This window comes from Nicotiana tabacum, chromosome 7, assembly GCF_000715075.1.
Source record: "Nicotiana tabacum cultivar K326 chromosome 7, ASM71507v2, whole genome shotgun sequence".
NCBI classification, from domain to species: Eukaryota; Viridiplantae; Streptophyta; class Magnoliopsida; order Solanales; family Solanaceae; genus Nicotiana; species Nicotiana tabacum.
In genome coordinates this window covers 7,529,073-7,546,025 of record NC_134086.1, presented here as the reverse complement: position 1 = coordinate 7,546,025, position 16,953 = coordinate 7,529,073, and the positions used below count along the sequence as shown (strand labels likewise).

At 41.2% G+C, this 16,953-nt stretch overlaps 1 pseudogene; it reads left to right on the top strand.

The window, feature by feature from the left end:
* The first annotated feature begins 410 nt into the window (after positions 1-410).
* LOC142161966 (ABC transporter I family member 10-like) lies at positions 411-1,045 on the top strand (annotated as a pseudogene).
* The last annotated feature ends 15,908 nt before the right edge of the window (positions 1,046-16,953 follow it).

The window sequence follows — 16,953 nt, the reverse complement described above, 5'->3', positions numbered from 1 at the left end:
TCCAGAGTAAACTGAGAGTAGCTTCTTAAGGTATATGTGCACTCCTATTGGTGTTATCGCTCTTTAAGAAAGCATGAACAAGAGTATCCATCCCTGTATATAGTAGAGTGAGGATTTATCCATGTGCGTAAACTTCTGATTGCTCTGAATACAGTCTAAATGGTGGTTAAGGTACTGTCTTTCGTCATGGTTTGTGATTCACCCATAGTTTCTTGCACTGATTATCCATGTTTGGTATTTTGCTTGGTTTTGCTAATGGGTTTCATTGACAATAAACGAATGAGTTCTTTCTTAAGAGCTCAGAATTGGTTGTGTTTTATTATGCGATTTCGAGGCAATTTCGAGTTATATATGTAGGCAGACATATGTTATAGGTATACTTCACCTATTATGTAAAATAATATATCAAATTCAACTTCTCCCTCAGAAATGTCACAACAGCTTACAGCTTTGCAATTGATGCTCAAAACCTTAGCTATTCAGTTGTCTCCAGACAGGGGAAAGTACTTCCGATTCTAAAGGATTGCTCACTGAAAATTCCCTCTGGGCAATTCTTGATGCTTTTTGGACCCAATGGCTGTGTAAAAGCAACCCCTTTTAAAGATATTAGCAGGTTTATTGAGTCCATATGATGGGTTCTTGTACGTGGAGAGGCCAAGGAGCTTTCTGTATTAGAACCCTGATCATTAGGTCGTGATGCCTACAGTGGAAGCTGATGTTGTTTTTGGTTTTGGTAAATTGAACTTTACACTAGCTGAGATCAGGACTAGGGTGGCAAGAGCTTTGGATGCAGTTGGGATGTTTGAGTATTTGAAAAAAACCAGTTCACACTCTTAGTGGTGGTCAAACACAAAGGGTTGCTACTGTTGGTGCTTTGGCTGAAGCTTGCAAAGTTTTGTCACTTGATGAACTGAACTACATCAAATTAGATAAAAGGGCTCGGGTGCGCATTTATGTGACCCAAATCCAAATCTCAAAAACGTTAGTTAAAATATATCGTGGACCGCGGGTGAATTTATGTGACGCGGTTCAAGACATGTTTTAAATAACATTGAAATCTTCCGAAAAAGATATATTAAATAAAAGCGGTTAAAAGGTTAAAATTTCACATAGGTTCAAATTGTTCTAAAATCAGCTAGATAGGCCAATGATAATAGTTGAGCGACCATGCTAGAACCACGGAACTCGGAAATGCCTAACACCTTCTCCCAGGTTAACAGAATTCCTTACCCGGATTTCTGGTTTGCGGACTGTTAAACAAAGTCAAGTTTTCCTCGATTCGGGATTCAACCAGTGACTTGGGACACCATAAATCTCCAAAGTGGTGACTCTGAATCTTTTAACAATAAATCCCGTTTCGATTGTCCTTTAATTGGAACAACTCCTTTATACCCTCCAGGGGGTGTAGTGAAAAAGGAGGTGTGACAAAGACATCCCGTGATTTTCTTTCCCCATGAAGCATAGTATAACCTTTGTCGAAATCTTCCTTTACTCGAGCCATTCTCGGTCTCAATTTCCGCAAGTCATAGATAATTCACTCGCACGCTTCAAACTGGAACCAACATAGCACCTAACTGTGCCATCAACTGCTCACAACAGACTCCCCCACTTGGCGCGAAGCCATAGATCAAGATACCCTCAATAACTCATAACACTTTTACTCTATTGATGCCACAATATCATAGTGAGATTAAACTCAAATCATTTGTAAGCTTGTGAAAACACAGATCATCTAGTACTGTAAATCTTCTGCAAATCTCGCATTCATCCCCACAACAGTTAAGCCCACTCTCTTTAGCGACCTGAAATTTCAAATTTCAACACATACTTTTCACTTACACATGAGATCTTCTAACATACACATAAGGATCACACCACTTCAGAACACTCCGTAGGAGATAACCCGCCTGCTTCGCGTCAATATAACATTTTTGTATACCTTCCACTGTCACACATTACACAGTCACTTAGTCTTCCTAAGTCTGAACTCATACCGCAACGTGAAATTTACTTCACTCCAATTAGGAGACATGAAAAGATTCTTCACGCGCCCATAACTTGTGGTTATACCTCGAATCAAGATGGAAATCCAGCACCTAATAGTCCTTCTATCACCCAGCAGACCTTCCTCGTCACTTCCAAGTCATATAGATACATCTCGCAGTACTAACATACTCATCACATAGTTACCCAACTGTCACATCCACTAATAGGGACAATACCCAACATATAATATTCAAACTTGCTCACACAATCAGCACCTCGGTGCTCAAGCCATAGGCAAAGATCCGGCCTCAAGTCCTCCAGACTGGCCCAACATCAAACTCACAGAGATCACGCCTCACCCCTCGATCGGGGAATCACAAGTCATCAAGGCACATCTGATACTGAGCACTTATGCACGCATGTGAACGCGTGGAAGGAATTTCAAGAGTTACTTTTCAAGCTGAATCAAGGACGCATGATAAGATTCCAAGAATGTGAAGTTTTCCTAAAGGTTCTGTAGCCTCTCGAGGATAAATATAGACGTCTCCATACCGATTTGCGAGACTCCACTAAACCTGCTCATGACTCGTGAAACCTATGTAACCTAGGCTCTGATACCAACTTGTCACAACCCCAATCCCTGATCCGGTCATGATGGCGCCTCTCATGAAGACAAGGCCAGCCAACCAACCCAATTTGCCTTTTCAGAATAGTTAATATTAATAAGCAGTTTTAGCATAATTAAATAACCACCATCTAAACAAAAGATTTCTTTATAAAGTGCGGAATACAACCTAAACACATCCCAAACCGGGGTGTCACAAGTCACGAGCATCTATTAGGGTATAAATACAAATACAAGGCCTGAAATATACAAAATAGAACTGACAAACAAAGGAACAAATGTGAATGCTGCGAACGCTGGCAGTCAACTCGCTAAACTCCGATAATTTAGCCTCCGATCAGGTCAAAACCCGCTACCGTGTATATAAATACCTGCATCTGCACACGAGGTGCAGGGAGTAAAGTGAGTACTCCAACTCAATCAGTAATAAAGGTAAATAATAATTGATCAGTAAGAAATCACTTAAAGCAACCAACATGCTGTATAGAAGCAGTGTAAAACCCTTTGAGAAAAGCAGTAAAGCTGTGAAACCTTTAGAAATATCTTAGCTTAGTTTAAATCTCTTTTGAAAATGACTTTTTCAGCAGTTACGCAATGATTGCAAAATAGTTAGTGCCGATAAGCACAAAAAAACCCTCGGGCACAAATACCACAATATAACAGGTAAAATGATAAGTAAATATGAAAGATGAACACATCAAGATTCGCCCCTCAGGCAATATCTCAGCACAGTACCAGCCCCTCGGGCTCACTCTCAGATCACTCTCAGCCCCTTAGGCTCTCTCTCTCAGATCATTCTCAGAATAGTATCATATAGTAACCGCTACGGCGTGCAGCCCGATCCACATATCGCTCCGGCATGCAGCCCGATCCATATATCGCTGCGGCGTGCAGCCCGATCCATATATCATCGACGGCGCTCACTGGGGGTGTGAAGACTCTGGGAGGGGCCTCTTACGGCCCAAGCACAATATCAAGCCACCTCGTGGCATCATCTCTCAACACTCGACCTCAAATCACTCGGCACTCGACCTCACATCACTCAAGCCACCTCGTGGCATATACAATATCTCAGGCCCTCGGCCTCATATCATTCAACATATCCTCACGTATGGCCCTCGGCCTCACTCAGTCCGAAAATCATCACAAGCCCCTCGGTCATTAGTAAAATAGTAGTTCTCAGCCCAAAACATCATTTAGAATATCATTTAAGTTTCAAATCTGAGTAAAAGTGGCTGAGTTTGTAAAGCAGTAGATATCAACAGGACTGAGTTCAAGTAATAAGTCAAAATAGTGAGGAAACAGTGATAAAAATCCCTGAAGGGTTCAAATAATTGGCACGAAGCTCAAATATGGCAATCAACCCAAATCATGATGATAGCAATTAAGATTCAGTCAAATACGTGGTAAAATCATCAATCGGGATAGACCAAGTCACAATCCCCAGTAGTAAAAGGCCACACACTCATCATCCAGCGTGTGTCTCACCTCAATATAGCACTACGATGTTCAAATCCGGGGTTTCAAACCCTCAGGATATCATTTACAATCATTACTCACCTTAAACTGGCGAAGTCTCTAGCTCGCGATGCCCTTGCCCCTCAAATTGGCTTCCACACGCGTCGAATCTATCCAAAATTAGAATGAATACATCACAATATGCTAAGGGAACAAAGCCCAAGCGAAAACAATCAATATCGGGCACAAATCCCAAAATTACCAAAACCCGAGCCCCGGGCCCACTTCTCAAAACTCAGAAATTTTCACATCATTAGATTCCTCATCTTTCCACGAGTTCATACATATCAAAAGTTCTTAAATCCGACCTCAAATGGTCCTTCAAATCCCAATTCAAAAGTCCAATTTCTCAAGCCCTAGTTTTTCAATTTTAGGCTTATTTTCCATGAATTTCTAGGTGGATTTGAAAATAAAAATGAGTACTGAGTTCAAAAATCTTACCTCCAGGTAATTCCTCTTGAATCCCTCTTCAATCCTCTTCAAAAAACTTTAAACTCGACCAACAATGGAGGAACTTAGCCTCAAATTCGCGGAAATGGGTTTTTAAAACATTCTGCCCAACACTCAATTTTACTTAATCGCGATCACGGAAAAGCCCTCGCGATCACGAAGCACAGCCCACAATTACTCTATGCAATCTCGTACTCCCTCACGCGAATGCGATGCTCAGAATCTCCCAACTACGCGACCGCGATTGACAGCGACACAAAACTACGCAATCGCAACCCGATCTAACTCGATCTATGGGAACGCGAAGAGAAAATCTGGAATCCCCTGAAATAACTCTATGCGATCGCGAGCCTCCTCACGCGATCGAGAAGAGGAAACATCAGCAACAGAGCTGGAGCCAAAACCTGCAATTTTCTGCAATTTTCCCAACATGAAATGGTCTGATTGACCACCCGAAACTCACCCGAGGCCCTCGGGACCTCAACCAAACATACCAACATAATCCATAACATCATTCAAACTTGTTCCAATCATCAAAACATCTAAAACAACATCAAATTACTCAAAACTTGTTGAATTCAAACCTAAGTTTTCTAAAAACTTCCGAAATACACTTTCGATCAAAAACCTGACCAAACGACGTCTGAATAACATGAAATTTTGAACACACATCCCAAATGACATAACGAAGATACTGCAAATCTCGGAAATCCATTCTGAATCACGGATCAAAATCTCACCTATCAACAGGAATTCGCCAAAATACTAATTTTACCAATTCAAACCAAATCCTTCCACAGACTTCCAAATATTATGATTAGTTGTTGAGGGCCCCGCAATTTGCATTTTTTATTTAGCGAGGCTCTTCTCATTATTTTAGAAGAGGATATCCTAAAGTGACTACATTTCTATTATTTTGTTTCCAGAAATAGAAGAAAGAAAGATGTATGCTAATCGAAGTATATGCTTTGGCCTAAACCGGACTCCTATCAATTTCTGATTAGTTATTTATAAAGTGAAAAGACGTCATACCTTACGAAAATGCTTTAGTTGAACAAAGAAATTACATATGAGATTGATGAAATGCAATACTTAATCCGACAACATCCTTAAGTTGAATCTAAATCAAATTGCTTAAACAGGATTAATAGAGTTCCTTATTAAAAGATGTTACTGATGATGTTCAAAACTAGTCCTATAAACTGCCTAAAGAAATCGAAACTGGATGATTCAAAACTGTATTATATTTGGCTAGATTTAACAGCCATTTGCCCCTACCTATTCAAACATGCTAAAAGAATGAGTTTAAGTTTAACAATTGTATAAATAGTGTCACATTCCATGGATCGTATTTACATCCTGTATGCTAACTAAACGAATCAAATACCGCAGTTTCAGATTAACATAAACTTTACTTAAGTACAAACTTACCAATATATTCTCTATTAGCTATAAACTAAAATTTACACAACTTAACAACATTTATGAAGAGGCAGTCAGTAAATAACAGGTGATTGTAACTCCTTCAAATCTTTCTATTCATGCTTTTCAATGTTACAATCAGCTACACCAATGTGAGACTCGAGATGTGTACCTGGAAATACTGAAAATGCAAAGGAGAAGAGGAAGAAGATAGGGAAATCAACAGCAGCAAGAAACAGAATTAGCAGTAGCAGCAGGACACAGAATAGCAGCAGCAACAGGAAACAGAATAGCAGCAGCAACAACTCACGAAACAATTGGAGTGGGATCAAGACCCCAACTAGACCAAGTTCCCGAGTAAAACAACAACAACCAAGCAGACTCAGTTGGGATTTGGGAGAAATCAGTTTTGCACAAACAGGTCAAGATTTAGTGAAATCAAAACAGCAAATCAAAAAATGTAATTTCTAATTCTGCCTGTCTGTGTTATCAAAGAGAATTCTTTTCCAGTTTTCTGTCTTTCAGAACTTAGTTCTCAAAAATGCTCAGTCCCCCCATCTCTGATGGAAGTTCTTCTTTTTATAAGCCTAAGGTCTGCCCTTTAACAGCCTGTTCATCAATCACCAAACACCCTCCCATGTGCTCTCTTCTTTTCAGTTCCACTTAGCTATTTAAGTATTAGAACCCCATCACATTCCCTGGCAGACTTACTCTTTTGAAAGAGGTTTAATACTTCTTAAACTAAAGCAGGGTAATGGGCAGCAGAATATATCTGACAGCATGTACTGTCAATTATTTTATTCAAAAGCCCTTATGCAGGGCACAGGCTGTGCACAAATGCACCTGTGGTGCACAAATGCACATGTTGTGCACAAGTGCACATGCCCTCCAATTCAGAAGTTAAACAAACATTCCTTTTACATTTCTGATTCAAATTAACAACTATAAGTAAACAAACTCAGTTCCTAATTGATTCAAACAAATGTGTCCAGAAGCAAATCGATTTGTTATTGTTCAGGCAGCTGAAACTAATTGACGACACATGTCGACTCGACTATATTAGTCATAACATGTACAATCGTAACCAAAAATCAGACATTTAACAGTATCACATAAGGGGTTCATATTGCAATGTTAACACAGAAAGGCCCTAGGAACTAAATGAACGAACCAATTCAATATTCATTTGATTGTACAGCTTACACATGCCATTATCAGTGAACAGAAAAGGGACCTAATCAAACACGTAGGTTCAAACAAAGTGGGCAGGACACAGTTGATAAAACTCAAAACACAGATTTCACGAAACATGAACAAACTTTAGAACAATCTCATGGACTAAAACAAATAAAGAAAAGAAAGCAAAACTCACCTTAAAACCCGAAAAATCAAAAGACCCTAGCTTGGACTCGAACAGACCTTTCTTAAGGCTGAACGGACTTTAATCGAAGTGTTTCTCAGATGAGAAACACTTCGATTAAGGTCCATTAGACCTTAATCTCTTCGGCTTGAACAAGACACGGACCATTGACGAGGAACCCTAAGGTTCCAAAAATCAGATCTGGGATTCATGCTTCCCTGGTCAGATTCGGACCAAACCAAGCATGGTTTGGTCACGAGGGGGTCTGGGGAGTGTCTGGTGTGAAACTGGGGTCAAACGGTGTAAGTCAGGTTCCGACTCGAATCTTCAAACGAATATTCGAGAAGGTGGGAAGGGATTCGAGTTAAGAAGTTAACAGATCCATGTTCAGGATGGCAAGGGGATTCTAGGGTGTTAATGTGAAAGTCACCGGCGTTCATGCCGCCGGGTTTCTAGTGAAGGGATATGGGGGCGGCTAGGGTTTGAAGGGGAAGGGTCTGTGAAGACGAAGGCCGGGGTATTGGATAGGGGGGCAGGGTAAAGGTTCTAGGCTTATATAGTTAGTAAGGGATCGATTTTTTGCCTTTGGATGGGGTGAGATGAAGGGTCAAGATCTTTTGGCTGATGGGGAACGGTGTCGTTTCAACCTGAAGGGGTTTGGGTCGGTCCGAGTGGAATGGGTCGGGTTTTGTTTATGGGTTATGGGGAAGTGATCTCGGCCGTTGATCAATCTGAGATCAACGGCCCAGATCAGATTGGATTAAAACGGCGTCGTTTGGACGTTCTGGGTGTCAGCTGGTGTGGACCGGGTTACACATGGGGTTTTGGGTTTGAGTTTGGGCTTTGAATTAAAAATAAAAATAGGCCCAACCGAGTTTTAAACCCAATTCTGCATCTCCTTTTTTTATTATTTTTATATATATATTTTTTATTTTATTTTTAAAACAAAACCTAAGTAAATAAAAATAAAATTTCATAAACACTTAATACAATTATTTGCACACATATATCAAAATATTTAAAGCAGGCAAGATCGAACAAAACAACAATCACGGAACAAAGATGCATATTTATGATTTTTTTAGTTAACAACCGGATTTCGGTTCAAACAGCACATGACACACACATTTTTTGTATTTTGTTTTAATAAAAATGGGCAAAAATCATAAATAATTAACAAAGTGCCATGTAAAAATCCAATTCGTACAGCAGGACCATTTGTTATTATTTTTTAATTCTTTTGGATCGATTGTCGTGTAAAACAAAAATCACGTGCTCACAACTGCCCCTCTTTGTTCGGAAACACGAAGAGTTTTCGTGCAAAGATAAAGTGAGCGTGTATGAGCGATTTTTGCCTATGGACTACTCCGTGTGAACCATGTTTTTGAAAGATCTGACCGAATCTTGCTTCAAAGATTTCCTACATATCCTGGGCTAAACAGGAATCAGGTCAATGTAGTTCGGGAAAATTTTGGTAGCTGGGACTACCATGGGATTGCAATGCTTGCTGTTACTGCTGTTGCTGTTGCCACTGCTGCGTCACTGACCGCCTTATTACAACCAAAGGAAAATTGGAACTGAACTAACTACTTATATGCATGTCAACTGCGAGTTACAAGATTCCTATCTATGATTCTTTTGCGACTTGATCTTGGGTCTTAGCTGATTGTGCTTGGAGACTTTGATCCGAATCTTGATGCTTGCGAGTTGCGGCGACTTGCTCAATCTTTGGGATACTGAGTGAAACGCGACTGGCGGAGTTCAGGACCTTAGTCAAATGTTGGAGTCGATCCGCCTTCCATTTACTTTGATATTCTCAGGACATCTTCTTTTTGTCTTTTTTCTTCTTTGATTCTGAGTTGAGACTCATCTCGTGGGTCATTTCGAATCGGGTGGCTTGAGGTTAGACCTGCGGGAGAAAACAAACAAACGAACGAAATTTTCTGCCCCAGTTTCACTAGGAAATTTTCGTGAATTATTCGCCAGGAAGTTCATAAAATTGATGAAGGAAGATAAAAATGCTCAGTTCAGGGCTGGAGCCCTAATACCGACTAGCTGGGGAGAAGTTCAGTTTAGGGTTTAAAACCCTAATGCTGACTAAAGGAAAAATTCAGTTTGGGGTTTAAAACCCTAATGCTGATTGCATGGAAAAGCTCAGTTTAGGGTTTAAAACCCTAATGCTGGCTGAATGGGAAAAAAGTTCAGTTTAGGGTTTAAAATCCTAATGCTGACTAAAGGAAAAATTCAGTTTAGGGTTTAAAACCCTAATGCTGATTGCATGGAAAAGCTCAGTTTAGGGTTTAAAACCCTAATGCTGGCTGAATGGGAAAAAAGTTCAGTTTAGGGTTTAAAACCCTAATGCTGACTAAAGGAAAAATTCAGTTTAGGGTTTAAAACCCTAACACTGATTGCATGGAAAAGCTCAGTTTAGGGTTTAAAACCCTAATGCTGGCTGACAGGAAAAGAGTTCAGTTTAGGGTTTAAAACCCTAATGCTGATTAAAGGGAAAAATTCAGTTTAGGGTTTAAAACCCTAATGCTGATTGCATGGAAAAGCTCAGTTTAGGGTTTAAAACCCTAATGCTGGCTGAATGGAAAAAGTTCAGTTTAGGGTTTAAAACCCTAATGCTGACTTAATGGGAAAAAAGTTCAGTTTAGGGTTTAAAACCCTAATGCTGACTAAAGGGAAAATTCCGTTTAGGGTTTAAAACCCTAATGCTGATTGCATGGAAAAGCTCAGTTTAGGGTTTAAAAACCTAATGCTGGCTGAATGGGAAAAAAGTTCAGTTTAGGGTTTAAAACCCTAATGCTGACTAAAGGAAAAATTCAGTTTAGGGTTTAAAACCCTAACGCTGATTGCATGGAAAAGCTCAGTTTAGGGTTTAAAACCCTAATGGTGGCTGAAAGGAAAAACTCAGTTTAGGGTTTAAAACCCTAATGCTGGCTGAAGGGAGAAGCTCAGTTTAGGGTTTAAAACCCTAATGCTGGCTGAATGGAAAAAGTTCAGTTTAGGGTTTAAAACCCTAATGCTGACTGAATGGGAAAAAAGTTCAGTTTAGGGTTTGAAACCCTAATGCTGACTAAAGGGAAAATTCAGTTTAGGGTTTAAAACCCTAATGCTGATTGTATGGAAAAGCTTAGTTTAGGGTTTAAAACCCTAATGCTGGCTGAATGAGAAAAAAGTTCAGTTTAGGGTTTAAAACCCTAATGCTGACTAAAGGGAAAATTCAGTTTAGGGTTTAAAACCCTAATGCTGATTGCATGGAAAAGCTCAGTTTAGGGTTTAAAACCCTAATGCTGGCTGAATGGGAAAAAAGTTCAGTTTAGGGTTTAAAACCCTAATGCTGACTAAAGGGAAAATTCAGTTTAGGGTTTAAAACCCTAATGTTGATTGCATGGAAAAGCTAAGTTTGGGGTTTAAAACCCTAATGCTGGCTGAATGGGAAAAAAGTTCAGTTTAGGGTTTAAAACACTAATGCTGACTAAAGGGAAAATTCAGTTTAGGGTTTAAAACCCTAACGCTGATTGCATGGAAAAGCTCAGTTTAGGGTTTAAAATCCTAATGCTGGCTGAAAGGAAAAGCTCAGTTTAGGGTTTAAAACCCTAATGCTGGCTGAAAGGAAAAAGCTCAGTTTAGGGTTTAAAACCCTAATGCTGGCTGAAAGGAGAAGCTCAGTTTAGGGTTTAAAACCCTAATGCTGGCTGAATGGAAAAAGTTAAGTTTAGGGTTTGAAACCCTAATGCTGACTGAATGGGAAAAAAGTTCAGTTTAAGGTTTAAAACCCTAATGCTGACTAAAGGGAAAATTCAGTTTAGGGTTTAAAACCCTAATGCTGATTGCATGGAAAAGCTCAGTTTAGGGTTTAAAACCCTAATGCTGGCTGAATGGGAAAAAGTTCAGTTTAGGGTTTAAAACCCTAATGCTGACTAAAGGAAAAATTCAGTTTAGGGTTTAAAACCCTAATGCTGATTGCATGGAAAAGCTCAGTTTAGGGTTTAAAACCCTAATGCTGACTGAATGGAAAAAGTTCAGTTTAGGGTTTAAAACCCTAATGCTGACTAAAAGGAAAATTCAGTTTAGGGTTTAAAACCCTAATGCTGATTGCATGGAAAAGCTCAGTTTAAGGTTTAAAACCCTAATACTGGCTGAATGGGAAAAAGGTTTAGTTTAGGGTTTAAAACCCTAATGCTGACTAAAGGGAAAATTCAGTTTAGGGTTTAAAACCCTAACGCTGATTGCATGGAAAAGCTCAGTTTAGGGTTTAAAATCCTAATGCTGGCTGAAAGGAAAAGCTCAGTTTAGAGTTTAAAACCCTAATGCTGGCTGAAAGGAAAAAGCTCTGTTTAGGGTTTAAAACCCTAATGCTGGCTGAAAGGAGAAGCTCAGTTTAGGGTTTAAAACCCTAATGTTGGCTGAATGGAAAAAATTCAGTTTAAGGTTTAAAACCCTAATGCTGATTGCATGGAAAAGCTCAGTTTAGGGTTTAAAACCCTAATGCTGGCTAACAGGAAAAGAGTTCAGTTTGGGGTTTAAAACCCTAATGCTGATTAAAGGGAAAAATTCAGTTTAGGGTTTAAAACCCTAATGCTGATTGCATGGAAAAGCTCAGTTTAGGGTTTAAAATCCTAATGCTGGCTGATAGGAAAAGCTCAGTTTCGGGTTTAAAACCCTAATGCTGGCTGAAAGGAAAAAGCTCAGTTTAGGGTTTAAAACCCTAATGCTGGCTGAAAGGAGAAGCTCAGTTTAGGTTTTAAAACCCTAATGCTGGCTGAATGGAAAAAATTCAGTTTAAGGTTTAAAACCCTAATGTTGATTGCATGGAAAAGCTCAGTTTAGGGTTTAAAACCCTAATGCTGGCTGATAGGAAAAGAGTTCAGTTTGGGGTTTAAAACCCTAATGCTGATTAAAGGGAAAAATTCAGTTTAGGGTTTAAAACCCTAATGCTGATTGCATGGAAAAGCTCAGTTTAGGGTTTAGAACCCTAATGCTGGCTGAATGAAAAAAGTTCTGTTTAGGGTTTAAAACCCTAATGCTGATGGCTGGGGGCAAAATTCGAGAACAACAACTGACCTCTTTTCTTTTTTTTTGAATTTTCTTGTTTTAGTAGAAGATAAAAGGGAGTTTGGTGGAAACTTACCTTTCGAGTGAATTCCTTATTGCCGAAATGTTTCTTGTACCCATGTACCTTCTTCTTTGGGCGACACCTGCATCTTGCACGGTTGTCTTGGATTAAACCTGTTTCAACTTTTCAGACAAAGAACATTTGTTAGTTCGGAAATGACGGTCGGTTTGGTGACCTTGATTGTTCCCGTTTGCTTTGTTGCGTCTTCATTTCTGTTGCGAAGTCCCGCCATTGATTTGATTCATATGTCGGAACCTTTTAGACTGCTCAGGTTTGTATTTCCAGATTCCGTGATGATTCGCCTCACAAGGCTCTTTTTCTTTTCTCTCTTTCTTTTTTTTTTGTCCCGTTTTGCTTGGAGGTTCTCAACGGGGGTTTTATTGGAGGTATACGGTGGGGATTTGTACAAAAGGAAGCTCTGAGGGGGAATATTTACAAAGTGGATTCTTTGTGCGGATTTTGTACAATGGGGCATGCTGGGTATTTGTTTCAAAGCGGGCTTTCTAGGATTTGTTGGGGTAAGCTTGTTGGGGAATTTTTACAAAGGGACTCGCTGGGGATGTGCTGGGGAAATTCCAACAGGATTTTTTTTTCTTCTTTTTTTTTTATTTTTATATTGGGGAGACTCTGTGGGAGGATTGTACAAGGAGAGACTCTGTGGGGATTCGTCCGAAGGCAGACTTGCTGGGGGAAACTTCTCTTTTTCCTCTTTACTTCGAACGCCATCAAACGTCATGATTCATCAAGTTTGGACAGACGTACCAACGAAATGGGGTGTTTTCCTTCATGAAACGAAACTCCGTGAAAACAAACCTGCCACCTGCCCTCTCCGGTGTATCCTGAACTTGGGGTTAAAACATAAAAGAGATTCGAAAAGAAACAAAGAAAGGAGAAAACATATTTCAGGAAGGGAGTGTCCCTTTTGGGACGAGAAAGACTTATCTGAGGAAGATAACGCTGGCTTTAAATGACATGACATGCTCTTTGGACTGGACGCCTGACCTTCCATGAACTTGCGTTTCCCTGAACCAGAACGGATCTGTGATTCCAAACCGGTGGAACTTTGCCGAGACCTCCTTGGGGTGGAGTCATTCTTTTCGGCCAACAGCGCCCTTTGCGGGTTTTCGCCAGCTGACCTCTCTCATTTCTCTTCCTGTCATCGCTTGATAGCACTCTTTGTGAGTTTTTACTAAACAAGCTCTCTCATTTTGGTTTCTCTACTCCCGTCGCCTCGTGGTGCCCGAAGGTTTTCACCGACGAGACTCTCTCATTTTATCTCTCTCAATTCAGAGTGTGCCGGTCTCCATTTGTGACGCTTATTGGTTCCCCACCATCTTTGGTAATTGATTTGAAGGCTTGTGCTTGGTAAAGAGAGGTAGATAATACTAACTTCTCAACTGCTCGACGTGCCCCGGTTTCCATTTCAGGGCGAATGGGATTTTATTGTTGGTGTGACTGAACCTCAGGGAGAGGCTGCCTACGTATCCTTTCGGAATCAAGTCAAACGTAGTTCAGGCTCAATCAATTGTTGGTTTTTTTTTTCTTTTTTTTGTTTTTCTTTTTTTGTAAGCGGCTCAAAGGTTGGTAGAGAGAATTGGGTAGTGTTTGGGGAGTAGCGGGGAATAAATCCTTCGTCGTTTCAAATGCGTCAAGACTACTGGAGTATAATTCAGACGTAGTATCTCTTGACTGCATCCGCATTTACTGCTGTGTCGGGGTCGTTTCCTTCGATATCACCTAAATACAATGCTCCTCTCGGCAATATCTTCCTTATGATGTATGGGCCTTTCCAATTTGGAGCAAACTTCCCTTTTGCTTCCTCATGATGCGGCAGAATACGCCTCAGTACCAGCTGACCTACTTCGAAATTCCTGGGTCAGACTTTCTTGTTGTAAGCACGGGCCATTCTTCGTTGGTACAACTGTCCGTGACAAACCGCGGCCATTCGCTTTTCATCAATCAAAGTCAATTTCTCTAACCGAGTCTTGACCCACTCGCTGTCTTCGATTTCTGCTTCGACAATGGTTCGAAGCGAAGGAATTTCTACCTCTGCCGGTATTACAGCCTCGGTCCCATAAACCAGAAGATAATGAGTCGCTCCTACTGATGTGCATACCGTAGTGCGATACCCCAACAGTGCAAATGGTAACTGCTCATGCCACTATCGGGAACTTTGGATGGTTTTCCTCAAAATCTTCTTGATGTTTTTGTTTGCCGCTTCTACAGCGCCGTTGGCCTTTGGCCGATAAGGCGTAGAATTCCTATGCGTTATTTTGAATTGCTCGCATATATCTCCCATCAAATGACTGTTCAAGTTTGCTGCGTTATCTGTAATGATAGTCGCAGGAATACCGAAACGACAAATAAGATTTGAGTGTACAACACCACAGCTTTCTTAGTGACCGACTTGAGAGTGACAACCTCTACCCATTTTGGGAAGTAGTCTATGGCAACCAGTATAAACCTGTGTCCATTCGAAGCCTTTGGTTTGATTGGTCCAATGACGTCCATGCCCCAGGCGACAAATGGCCAAGGCGCAGACATGGGATGCAGTTCTGTGGGAGGTGCATGAATCAGATCACCGTGCACCTGACACTGATGACACTTCCGAACGAAGCTAAAGCAATCCTTTTCCATGGTTATCCAGTAATAACCTGCTCGAAGGATTTTCTTTGCTAAGACATACCCGTTCATGTGAGGTCCGCACACACCTGCGTGTACTTCGTGCATGATTTTCCTCGCTTCCTCGATATCGACACATCTTAGGAGATTGAGGTCCGGGGTCCTCTTATATAACAATTCACCGCTCAGAAAGAAACCACTTGCATGTCGCCTAATGGTCCTCTTTTGATCTCCAGTAGCGTGCTCGGGGTATTCTTGTGTCTTCAAGAACCTCTTGATGTCATGGTACCAAGGCTGCGTATTTGATCCCGCCTCGATTACATTGCAGTAACCGTGTCTTTCCTTGATTTGGATTTCCAAAGGATCGACGTGGGCGTTGCCCGGGTAGGGTAGCATTGAAGCCAAAGTAGCAAGTGCATCTGCCAGTTCATTGTGACACCTCGGGATATACCTGAACTCTATTGATGTAAAGCGCTTGCTGAGGTCCTCTACATGCTGTCGGTATGGGATAAGTTTGACATCCCGAGTTTCCCATTCACCTTGGACTTGTCGGATAATCAGGTCAGAATCTCCCATAATCAATAAGTCTTCGACATCCTGATCGATTGCCATATGCATGCCCATGATGCAGGCTTCATACTCAGCTGTATTATTCGTGCAAAAGAAACGCAGTCTAGCTGTGGCGGGATAATGCTGACCGGAGGGCGAGATCAAAATTGCCCCAATTCCTACACCTTTGGCATTCACGGCTCCATCAAAGAACATCTTCCAAACATGAGCGTCCTCCGAGATTACTTCTACAGTATTTACCTCTTCGTCTGGAAAGTAGGTATCTAATGGCTGGTATTCCTCATCGACCGGATTTTCGGCCAAATGATCTGCTAGCGCCTGGGCTTTCATTGCCGTGCGAGTGACATAGACTATGTCGAATTCCGTAAGCAAGATTTGCCATTTAGCCAGTCTCCCGGTAGGCATTGGTTTCTGAAATATATACTTCAAAGGATCCAACCTGCTTATGAGGAACGTAGTGTGGGCTTGGAGATAATGTCTCAACTTTTGAGCAACCCATGTGAGAGCGCAGCATGTCCTTTCCAGCAGAGTGTATTTGGCCTCGTAGCCGGTGAATTTCTTGCTCAAGTAGTAGATTGCTTGCTCCTTCTTTCCGGTTACGTCGTGTTGCCCGAGGACGCAACCGAAAGAGTTCTCCAAGACTGTCAGATACAAGAAAAGTGGCCTTCCCGGTTCTGGAGGGACCAAGACCGGGGGATTCGAAAGGTATTCTTTGACTTTATCAAAGGCTTCTTGACACTCAGTTGTCCATTTAATCGCCGCATCTTTCCTTAACAGCTTGAATATGGGCTCACACGTGCTTGTCAGCTGGGCAATAAACCGACTGATGTAGTTCAACCTGCCCAACAGACTCATCACGTCTTTCTTTGTTCTCGGGGGAGGCAGATCTCTGATGGATTTTATCTTAGTTGGATCTAGCTCGATACCTCTCCTGCTTACGATGAAGCCCAAAAGTTTGCCCGACGGAACTCCGAAAGCGCATTTGGCTGGGTTTAGCTTCAAGTCATACTTCCTTAATCTCTCGAAGAATTTCCTCAAGTCTTGGATGTGATTATCCTGTGTCCTGGACTTGACTATCACGTCGTCCACGTACACCTCTATTTCCTGATGCATCATGTCATGGAAAATGGCAGTCATGGCCCTCATGTAAGTAGCCCCAGCATTCTTCAAACCAAATGGCATGACCCGGTAACAGTAGGTGCCCCAAGGCGTGGTGAAGGCAGTTTTCTCGGCGTCCTCTTCATCCATCAATACCTGATGATACCCAGCGTAACAATC